This window comes from Nematolebias whitei, chromosome 19 (assembly GCF_014905685.2).
Source record: "Nematolebias whitei isolate Nwh7 chromosome 19, NemWhi1, whole genome shotgun sequence".
Taxonomy (NCBI): Eukaryota; Metazoa; Chordata; class Actinopteri; order Cyprinodontiformes; family Rivulidae; genus Nematolebias; species Nematolebias whitei.
Window position 1 is genome coordinate 40,231,766 of NC_056516.1, and position 11,399 is coordinate 40,243,164.

Here is an 11,399-nt window from a genome sequence, read left to right on the forward strand (position 1 = left end):
CTGCAGATGTTGGATGCTGCAGATGTTGGATGCTGCAGATGTTGGATGCTGTCTATCATGGTGCACTAAGATTCATAACTGGCTGTAACTACCGAACCCACCACTGCACCCAGTATTTACTGGTTAACTGGTCACCATTAACTTCACACAGACTCTCCCACTGGTACATGTTCATCTTTAAATCACTTCCTGGTCTGCTGCCTTCATACATCTCCTCCTACATGTCTCTGTGTGAGTGCAGCTACAGCGTGCGCTCTCAGGACATCATTACCTGCAGTGTTCCCTCAGTGAGGACTGAACTAGACTAAAGGACCTTCTCCTACTCCGCTCCTGTTTCCTGGAATATCTTGTGAAAAGACCTGAAGCTCTCGACCTTTGACCTCTCTAAGTGACTTCAAACATCTAAGTTCATGGCAAAAACCAACGCAGACATGTTCCAGTTTTTAGTATTTAAATTGCTTGACATTGTAGCCACTTTTGTTTCGTTTGTAGATCATTTATTTTATTTACTTTTCATTCTATATCCATCTTATGGCTGTTTATTATTGTCTGTACCTCATCTGTGTTCTTTGTTGAAACCAGGTTTCTCTTGTAAATGAGTCCTCGTGACTCAATGAGACTAACTTGTAGAAATAAAGGTTGAATGAATGAGGCCTCCACACCCAACACATTAAATGTTTTTACCTCCAACGTGTTTGAGTTTAAAATCCATTTTTAAACGATCTTCTTTGTTTATGATTTGTCTAGTTTTATGCTGCAATAAAGCATTTTGTCTTGCACCCTGTTCCTGAAAGGTGTTTTAAAAACAGACTGACTGACTGACTGACTTACTGATTGATTGATTGATTGATTGATTGACAGAGACTGATTGATGCAGGGCAGCAGGAACTCTGCTCAGGTGTATTTTCTGATAAAATCTTGTTTTCCTCATTGGAAATGTCTGGAGTGGTTTCTTTGGGAGCTGTTCACTCCAAGGAGCTCCTGAAGGGTCTGATTGTAAATTCAGATGTTCAGATCATTTCTCCTCACTCAAAAGGCCAACCCCCGAGGTCTCTGAGTGCTGCGTGGGGGGGCCAACCCCCAAGGTCTCTGAGTGCTGCGTGGGGGGGCTGTGGGGCGTTCGATGCCGGGTCGAGACGTTGACCTTTCTGCGTTAACCCCCATTGAGCAGAGCGGCAGCGGCAGGTCGGGGCAGCTCTGGACGGATCAATATTTCTGATTGTGGGCGTTCATCTATATTTATATTACTGGTATTAATGTTCCTGATCAGATTATTCAGGCCAGTTTACAAATAATTCTGCAGATTACTCAACCAGTTTTTCTGCATCATCTTTAGATCAGATGTTTCTAATGTTAGTGATATTACGCAGGTGGAAGAAGGAGGTTCTAGTAACGTTTTTAATGTGGGGGATAAAAGACATGTCCTGATCAAAAATAACACCAAGATTTTTAACATTAGAGCTGGAGGACAGATTAATGCATCTAAGGAGGGAGAAAGACTGAAACATTCATTCCTAAGATGCTCAGGTCCAAAAACCAAAACCTCAGTCTTGTCTGTTCAACAGGAGAAAATTAAGGGTCATCCAGGTTTTTATGTCTTTAAGACATGCTTGTAGTCTAAGTAGCTGATTGGATTCATTGGGTTTAATGGACAAATATAATTGTGTGTCATCAGCAAAACAATGGAAATTTATCCCATGCTGTTTAATAACTTATAACAGAATAATCACAGATGATTTATTTGTAGATGTTCACGTAACTGACCAGCAATTATTTTCTCTAGAATCTTTGAGATGAAATTAGATTAGATATAGGTTATAATTGGCCAGAATTTCTGAATCAATGTCAGACTTCTTAAGTAAAGGTTTAATTACAGCAGGGGTGTTAAACTCAACTTACCTTGGGGCCGCTGGATGTAGAGTCTGGGTGATGCTGGGCCGCATAAAGTATTCTACAAAAGAAGTACAACCAATCCAATCTTTACCAATAACAATTCAGAACATGCAGCACATGAACAGTTCTTCAGAACATACTGTAGCTTCTCTTACTTCCTCCTACTCCTTTCTGCCAGAGACTTTGAAGCACTTCCTCTTACACAGCTGAGCCACATTTGGCTTGAGGGAGGAAGCAACTGAGCTCCTCAGTATGACTTGAAGATGCTCATCTGTAAGTTTGGATTTAAACTTTGACTTATTAAAGTTCATCGCAGAAAAGAGCTTTTCACACAGATAAGTGTTGCCAAAAAGGCACATATTCCACTTGAACATCTGGGAAATCTCTGGGAATGGGGGGGGGGGGGGGGCAATTTTCTCAAAAATTGTCCAAGCTTGTCTGTTTTTCCACTAACTTCCCTGAACTTGGCTTTGAGTTCAAAGTTGCACTGCAGGTCAACTAGCTCCATTTGAAGTACGGTGGGGGAGAAAGGGTCAGCAAAAATTTGAAAAGAGGCTATGTGTGTCTTCTGCAAACCTGTGATCAAATTCTTCCTGTAGCTTTACCATTGTATCAGCATACTTCTCATCACTGAATAGTGTGCCCAAATCCTTGAGTGCCTTGCATACTGGGAAATGGCAGAGGTTTGTCGGGAAAAGCTGGGCTTTCCATAGAACAAGTTTTGTGGAGAATGCTCTGACATTGTCATATGCAGCATTGACAAACTACCCCTGGCCTTGTAGCTTCCTGTTAGGTACATTCAGCCCCTGTGTGATGTCAACAAGAAAAGCTAAGTCCATTAGCCATTTGGGATTACTTAGTACAGTAACAGTCATCCTATCCTACATGAAGGCTTTCACTTCTGCACTCAACTCAAAAAACATACTGAAGACATTTCCCCTGCTAAGCCAACGTACCTCGATGAAATAGAGCACATCCTCATATGCTGACTATTTCCTCCTAAAAAGTGCGGAACTGCCGGTGCTTTAAGCCCCTGCATCTGATATGGTTGATTTATTTCAGAACGTCAGACATCACATTGTCAAACTTCAGGCATTTACAGCAAAGAGTTTGCTCATGGATAATGCAGTACAGAGCAATGGCCTTTTCCACAACCTCTTATATAATGGGTAGATTACCCATTATATAAGAGTGGAGAGAAACGTGTGTTTAATAATTACAGGCCAATATCGTTGTTGCCACAGTTTTCGAAGATTTTAGAGAAATTATTTGTCACTAGATTAGATGAATTTATCAATAAGCAAAATATATTAAGTAATAGTCAATATGGGTTTAGACCTAAAAATTCTACGTCAATGGCACTCATGGATTTAATGGAACAGATAACAACTGCTGTGGATCAAAAAAAATATTGTTTTAGTATTTATGTTGATCTAAAGAAAGCATTTGATACTATTAATCACAATATTCTTCTCAAAAAACTAAATAAATATGGAATTAGAGGGCATGCATTGCAGTGGGTATCTAGTTATCTAGAAAAAAGGAAACAATTTGTTCAAATAAATGATGTAAAATCTGAATTCTGTAATATTACATGTGGAGTGCCTCAAGGCTCTATACTTGGACCTAAGCTATTTATTTTATATGTGAATGACCTGGTAAATGTGACTGGATTTTTTAAATGTATTTTGTTTGCAGATGATACTACTTTTCTTTGTGTGGGTGAAAATGTTGTGCAAATGCTGAAGATGGCACAAACAGAATTTGTGAAAATACAAAATTGGTTTAAACTAAACAAATTATCTTTAAATGTAGATAAAACAAATTATATGATTTTTAGTAACAACAAGAAAGTGCTTGATACTCCATTTAGAGTCGATGGAATTGAAATTAATAGAGTCAATGAGGTGAAATTTCTGGGTGTCATCATTGATGAAAAACTAACATGGAGATCTCACGTAAAAAACTTAAGAACTAAAATAACTAAATCGATTGCAGTAATGTACAAAGTTAGAGAGTTATTCAATGATAAAGCAATGTTTCTATTGTATAATGCCATTATTGTTCCACATTTAATTTACTGTATTGAAGTCTGGGGTAAAGCATGTAAAACAATTACAAATCCAATTTTTATTTTACAGAAAAGAGCCATAAGAATTATTACCAGAAAAGATTATAACCATCCATCAAATATATTGTTTCATCAGCTAAAGATATTAAAATTTTATGACTTGGTTGATTACAATATCTTACTGTTTATGTATGGAGCCAAAAAAAACATACTAGCTACTAACATTCAAGGGAAATTTGTTAAAAGAGAAAGTAATTATTATCTTAAGGGGATGGAGATGTTTGTGAAGCCGTGGTGTCGCACCAGTCTGAAGATGTGATCCACTAGATCTCAGGGTATTAGATTGTGGAATGATCTGGAGGTTGATATTAAAAATGCCAAAACTATGTACATATTCAAGAGGATGATAAAAATTTGTTTTTTAAAAAAAATATTAAGTATAATGTGAGTTCATAAAAATTGTTTACAGTTGATCTTATATTTTAGCTAAGTTTTTTTTAATTATTTTTTACTTTTTTATTTTTTTATAAATTCATCTTGCTTTTGTATAGTAATTTTGTTTGGAATATATTTTGGGGACAAGGGGCAGATATTATAAGAATTCATTCTTCTTCTGCTGCCTTTCATTTTATTTCGGTGATTGTATATCTTTTTTCTTTTCTTTAAATTGTATTATATTTGTTGTTTGGATGAAATGAAATGAATAAATAAAACATACATACATACATACAACCTCCTCTTCCAGTTTTCTTTGAACAAGGGCCACTAGTCCATTTCTCCTCCCTGTCATTGATGACGCACTGTCTGTTGTTATTCTGTTAAAACTCTTCCATAGCAAGCCGGTATCCACAATGCCATCACACAGGTTCTGTGTGTCTTCTCTGAAGACCTCCCAGTCTGTTTGTTCAAAACAATCCTTCAGTATGGGGCCACTATTCTGCATCCAAGATTTAACTTTCTTTTGTACCGATCTGGAGCTTATTAGCGGGGGAAGGTAAGCAGGAGCCAGGAAGATGGAGGTGTGATTAGGGGTTGAACGAGTATATAATTTTTAAACTAGACATTAACATAATAAAACCCGAGTAGAACTCGAGTATTTGATGACGTCATAGATCTCAAGATATAAAAATAAATAAATAAATAAATAAAACCAAAATAAAAGGTAATTATTTACAACAAAAAGACCAACAAAACATTGGGAGCGTATATTATGCTCCTACCATTTATCATACTGCAAATAAGTCACAGGAAAAACTAAACTATTAGTTTTTATTATTAAACTGCAAACGTGAAGAAACGCAGCACGTCAGAAACGAAACTTAAAACAGTGGATGGGCGGTGGATTGGACCCGGTGTTACACTAAACTCTGTGACCTGCAACAGTGCAACACCGCCCCCTACGGTCATACGGTGGTCACATAATATGACATCACTACAGATACTCGACATTACATTTTTAACCTCGATAGATGTCCTAGCAATCGATGTGTAGATTACTCGAGTACTCTGTTAATGCCCTAGGTGTGATCAGATAGTCCTAGATGGGGGCGGGGTTCGACTTTGTATGTATCTTTTACGTTTGTGTAAACATGGTCCAGTGTGTTGTTTCCACGTGTTGGTATGGCCACATGCTGATAAAATCTTGGGAGGCAGTCTTTTAGGTTCACATAATTAAGTCTCCAGCCACTACATAAAGAGCCTCAGGGTGTTTGCTTTGTAGCGAGCTGAAATGATCATGAAGCTCCCGCAGAGCATTGTTAACATTAGCATCCGGAGCTATGTAAATAGCTGTTATGAACACCACTGTGAACTCGCGGGATAGATAATGTGGTCGACATTTCACTGTTAGCTGCTCCAAAGCCTTGGAGCAATGACGATTGATCAGCGTACAGTTTGTGCACCAACTTTTAGTCATGTAGATGCATACACCGCCTCCCCTGGATTTTCCCGTTGGCTCTCTGCAGCGGCCTGCAAGATAAAAGTCTGTCGTCCAGCTGGAAGGCTGAGTCCGGCATGTCGCCATCTTGGCCACAATGGACTCTTACCGCAGCACCTTCAGTCGTAGACTGAGACCACCGAGGTGCTCCACAGAACGCCACAGGAAGTCTTTTCTCCTTGTGGCTATCAAACTTTTCAACTCCCCCCCGTTTCTACACAATAAAATTATTCCTGCACTATAATAAGCACTTTAATGTTTTCACATTAAAACATTTCACACGTCTGCACCTGACCCGTTTAGAACTTACTTGCTGGTATTTTATATATTCTCTATTATTTTTTTTAATATCTTGTGTGATTCCTTGTGTATGTTCTTTTCCTTTTGTACTGAAACTCTGGCACAACAATTTCTTGTGGAATCAATAAAGCTCTATCTTATTTTATCTTAAAAATGATGCAGAAAAACTGGTCCATGCATTTGTCACGTCTAGACTGGACTATTGCAATGGTTTATTATCTGGGTGTCCAAATACTTCTTTAAAACGTCTTCAGTTGATCCAAAATGCTGCTGCCAGAGTCTTAACTGGAGTTACTGGGAGAGATCATGTCTCTCCAGTTTTAGCTTCTCTCCATTGGCTCCCTGTCAAATCCAGAATAGAATTCAAAATCTTACTTCTAACCTACAAAGCTCTCAACAACCTAGCTCCATCTTATATTACAGATCTTATTGTTCCATATTTTACTAACAGAGCACTTCACTCTCAGACTGCAGGTTTACTTGTGGTTCCTAGAGTTTCCAGCAGCAGAATGGGAGGAAGATCTTTCAGTTCTCAGGCTCCTCTCTTGTGAAACCAACTTTCAGTTTCTGTCCATGAGGCTGACACATTGTCCAGTTTAAGACTTTCCTTTTTGATAAATCCTATAGTTAGGGTCGGCTTGTTATGCTGCTATAGACTTAGACTACTAGAGGACAAACTGACCTCATTTCCTTAAATTAGTTGTTAAAATTGAATATTTTTCATTTGATACTATTTCTATCTTATGTGATTCTTGACCTGCCATTGTGTATCTGTTCCTACCAAACCCAGCCGGTGGAAGCAGATGGTCCTCTTGTCCTGATCCTGGTTCTGCTAAAGGTTTCTTCCTCATGAGGGAGTTTTTCTTTCCACTGTCGCCTTCATGCTTGTTCAAGATGAGAGTTCAGTGATGGAGTTAAACTCAAAGCTGCTCCTCAGATAAATAATGTTCAATTATTATTTTATACATGAATGTTTCTATTCAATTATTATTTTATAGATGAATGTTTCTGTTAATTATTATTTTATAGATGAATGTTTCTGTTCAATTATTATTTTATACATGAATGTTTCTGTTCAATTATTATTTTATACATGAATGATTCTGTTCAATTATTATTTTATACATGAATGTTTCTGTTCAATTATTATTTTATAGATGAATGTTTCTGTTCAATTATTATTTTATACATGAATGATTCTGTTCAATTATTATTTTATACATGAATGATTCTGTTCAATTATTATTTTATACATGAATGATTCTGTTCAATTATTATTTTATAGATGAATGTTTCTGTTCAATTATTATTTTATAGATGAATGTTTCTGTTCAATTATTATTTTATACATGAATGTTTCTGTTCAGTCCCTGAGACGACTTCTGTTGTGACTTGGAGCTTTAGAAATAAACTGAACTGAATTGAATTGTTGTCACAGCTCATTATGGACGTGTGTGTGTGTGTGTGTGTGTGTGTGTGTGTGTGATGTGTTAAGTACCAGGTTAGCAGCCGTCATGTTGAACTGTGGACGCCTGCAGCTCCATCTGCACATTTCTCATCAAATGCTGCCTCTGCAGCTTGGTACACTTCGAAGCTCAAGAGGCTTCAGACCCACACGTGTGGAAACGAACACGTGAAAAGAAACCGAAAGACATGCTGCTGTACAGTCATTGGTCTGACCTGTTTTAAACTGGTGAAAGATGGTTTGGAGCTTTTTATTACACATGTAGAAGGTTTCCCAGGATCCTAAAGGTCACGTCTTCATTTTTGACACGTTGTGTTTGGAGGAGCTTCTAACAACCATTCTGCTGGTGTTGCTGTGGAACAACATTAACCTGGGTCAAGGCCAGACATGGTCCTAGATGGAAAGTGGGTCTTTCCTGGGATCTCTTTGTGTCATTGTGAGATTAAATGTTTTTCTCCTTATTATGGATAAATACGTCAACCACCTTTTTCAGAAACTTCTTCCAGCTGGTTTTAGATCCAGGAAGGACTTGTGTGTTCATCCTCCTTTGCTCTCTGACTCTCCAGACTGGTAGACCTGGTCTATCTGAGGGCAGGGTCTCTGCTTCAGGTGTTGGGGAGTCTTCTTCTTGAGGGATGGAACAGCAGGTCAGGGTCCAGTCTGTATAGTCTGTCATGAGCCGAAAGGAAAAACTCTTGATCTCCTGGTTCCAGGCTTCACCTGTGGTCCTGAGGTTTGGATTAGGACTAAAAGACCCTGATCCTGGATTCAAGCGGGCTGAAGGTGAAAGTCTCCATCTTTCAAGAGGAGCTCAGACTAAAGTTGCTGCTCCTCCTCTACTAAAGACCATCAGGTCAGGAGGCCTCCTGAGCACTTCCCTCTGGGAGGACCCCAGGGACAGACACGGAACTCAGTGGTGTGGTTCTAGATCCTCTCTGGTCTGGGAACACCTGGGATCCTCCAGGAGGAGCTGGAGAGGGAGATCTGGATTCAGTGAAGATCATCAATGTTCATACAGAATGTTTGAATGTTTTTACAGAATGGCTCATGTGGCATGGTCTCTGTTTATATGGCTTGGCCTCTGTTCATGTGGCGTGGCCTCGGCTCCTCTGGTGTGGCCTCAGTTCCTGTGGCGGTGCCTCGGCTCATGTGGCGAGGCCTCGGCTCCTGTGGCGTGGCCTCTGTTCATGTGGTGTGGCCTCGGCTCCTCTATCATGGCCTCGGTTCTTATGGCGTGACCTTGGTTCCTGTGGCAGTGCCTCGGCTCCTGTGGCATGGCCTCTGTTCATGTGGCGTGGCCTTCAGTTAAATTAATTTCAGTTTATTTATATAGTGCCAAATCACAACAAGTTGTCTCAGGACTTTACAGGAACATTCACATAAAAGCCAATTAGTAAAGTTCTCTATCTAAGGAATCCAGCAGACAAGTTGAATCTTGGCTTCGTTGCAGTCTCCCATCCTGAGCAAGCACAGTGGAGACAGTGGAAAGAAAAAACTCCCTTTTAAAAGGAAGAAACCTCCAGCAGAACCAGGCTCAGGACAAGCATCCAGATGCTTTGACTGGCTGGGTTGACAGGACAGAAAGGAGAGACAAACGAACACAAAATGGTAGGTCCAGGTATTGGTCCAGGTGTACCTGAAAGACAAAAAACAAAACAACAAAACACACGTTAAGCATAGAAAAAAAATTACAAATACAAAATGAGTTGAGCAGAGTAAGTAAAGACAGTAGCAGAGTGAAAAGTGTGGTCAGTTTGTCCTCCAGCAGTCTGAGCCTATAGCAGCACAACTAAGGGATAGCTCAGGAAACCCAAGCCGACCCTAACTATAGGATTTATCAAAAAGAAAAGTCTTAATCCCAGTCTTAAAACTGGACAATGTGTCAGCCTCATGGACAGAAACTGGAAGTTGGTTCCACAAGAGAGGAGCCTGAGAACTGAAAGCTCTGCCTCCTATTCTGTTTTTGGAAACTCTAGGAACTGCAAGTAAACCTGCCTTGGGCCATGTGGCATGGCCTCCATTCCTGTGGTGGTGCCTCGGCACTCAGTGCTCCAAGCAGCAGCAGCAGGGGAAGTGGAGCTATGGCCCTCCAGTGAGAAGTTGGAGCAAAACAAGTCATTGTGATAATTAAGTGGCGCAGTCAGCTTGTCGTCCTCAGTCCATTTACAGAAACACTCAATTGGTCATTAAAAATGAGGAATTATCAGCTAACTGCTTCCTATTATCTACCTGGCCGTCAGTAAACACAACGAGCAGTGGATGGAGGAGGTGGAGCTGTTTGTAGACAGAACCTCTGAGGGTGTTCTGGAGTCAGTCCTGATGGGTTCTGATTGACTCGGGGGAGCTCTTTGAGTTAATTACTGACCAGCTGCTGCTTGATATCATCTGGCATTCAAAGCCTTCTCTCCTTTCTGCTGCTGCTGTATAATTTAGTTACCCACTCCTTGATTATTAATTATCTCCTAAAGAGTCATTTTTAGGTTTTCTATGTGTGTGTTCTGATTCAAACTCACGTGATTCTTAGGCAGTGTGTGAGCTCAGGAGTGTGTTGTTTTTGTGTTTGGATCAGAGCCACATTGGAATCTCCTCCCAACTCCATCAAGAAAAGTTAATTTGAAACAAGCTGAATGATCGCCTGTAGCAGCTGCTGACCGACACAAGGAGCATCAAACTGGACTCACAGCTCTATCTTCAGCTCTGTCTTTGGCCCATTCAGCTCCTCCCCACTCAGTACCAACGCCAGAGTCAGATTTGCTAAAAACTGCCCCTATCTGTTGACTGATTGGCCATCGGCCACATCGATCCCCGACGTTATGCTGCTGTCTATTGATGAATGTTCTCACACCTTCACCCCCTCTTTCCATCACCCCCCCCCCCACACACACACACACACACTCTGCTGTTTTCCTTTAACTAATCTATCACTCAGCTCATTTCATGTCCAGCTGTCCTCTGCTCCCCTCATCCAACCTTCCCTCCCATCGTCTCATCTCCGTCCATCACTGCAGTGGATGTGGGACAGATCAATGCTGCTGGGCCAGCAGGGAGACAACAAAAGCTGTACGAGTCCTGGAACACGACGAGGACACGGCCGAGGGGAAAGATGAATGGCTGCCATGGAGGCAGAGCTGGAGATGTTACCGAGGGGTGAAGAGAGGGCGGGCAGAGGGGGGGCTGAGGAGATAGTGAGAGCCAGAAGCTAAAGGGACAAGAGAACATCAGATGAAACATCCAGATTCTGCTGCTTTCTCTAATGGACTTGGTGACTGGATCATGCTTGGTCCAGATAAAGTCTGGACCTGGATGGAGACATGATGACAGGATAATCCATCTGAATGGATCTGCTAGAGATGTTTGTTTCAGAGCAAGGATGATCCAATGTTGTTCCAAAGCTTAAAGGATTAGTTTGAGCTTTATTGTCCTTCAGCCCAGCTGATATGCAGCTGAGGTATTGATGTGGGAGGCCATCAGAACCTGTTTCACTGGAATCAAACAGAAATCCTCTCACCAAGAGACTTGTTCAGAATTAATTCATTCCATGACATGTTGATGTTTGAAGATCTTGTTCTTTGATTCACTAAACATGGAATCATTTCTGATAATGTAACCTCATAAAATGACTCACTGACTCAGACTTCAGTTTACTCAGATTACAACTGACTCACATTATAACTGACTGATTCAGATTACAGCTGACTCAGACTACAGCTGACTCAGACTACAGCTGACTCAGA

General features: G+C 40.5%; 1 protein-coding gene across 1 annotated transcript in view; it reads left to right on the plus strand.

Moving 5' to 3' along the window:
- The window catches only part of LOC119425556 (ephrin type-A receptor 7), a 106,660-nt gene that overhangs the window by 33,592 nt on the left and 61,669 nt on the right, over positions 1-11,399 (plus strand). The window lies entirely within an intron of this gene.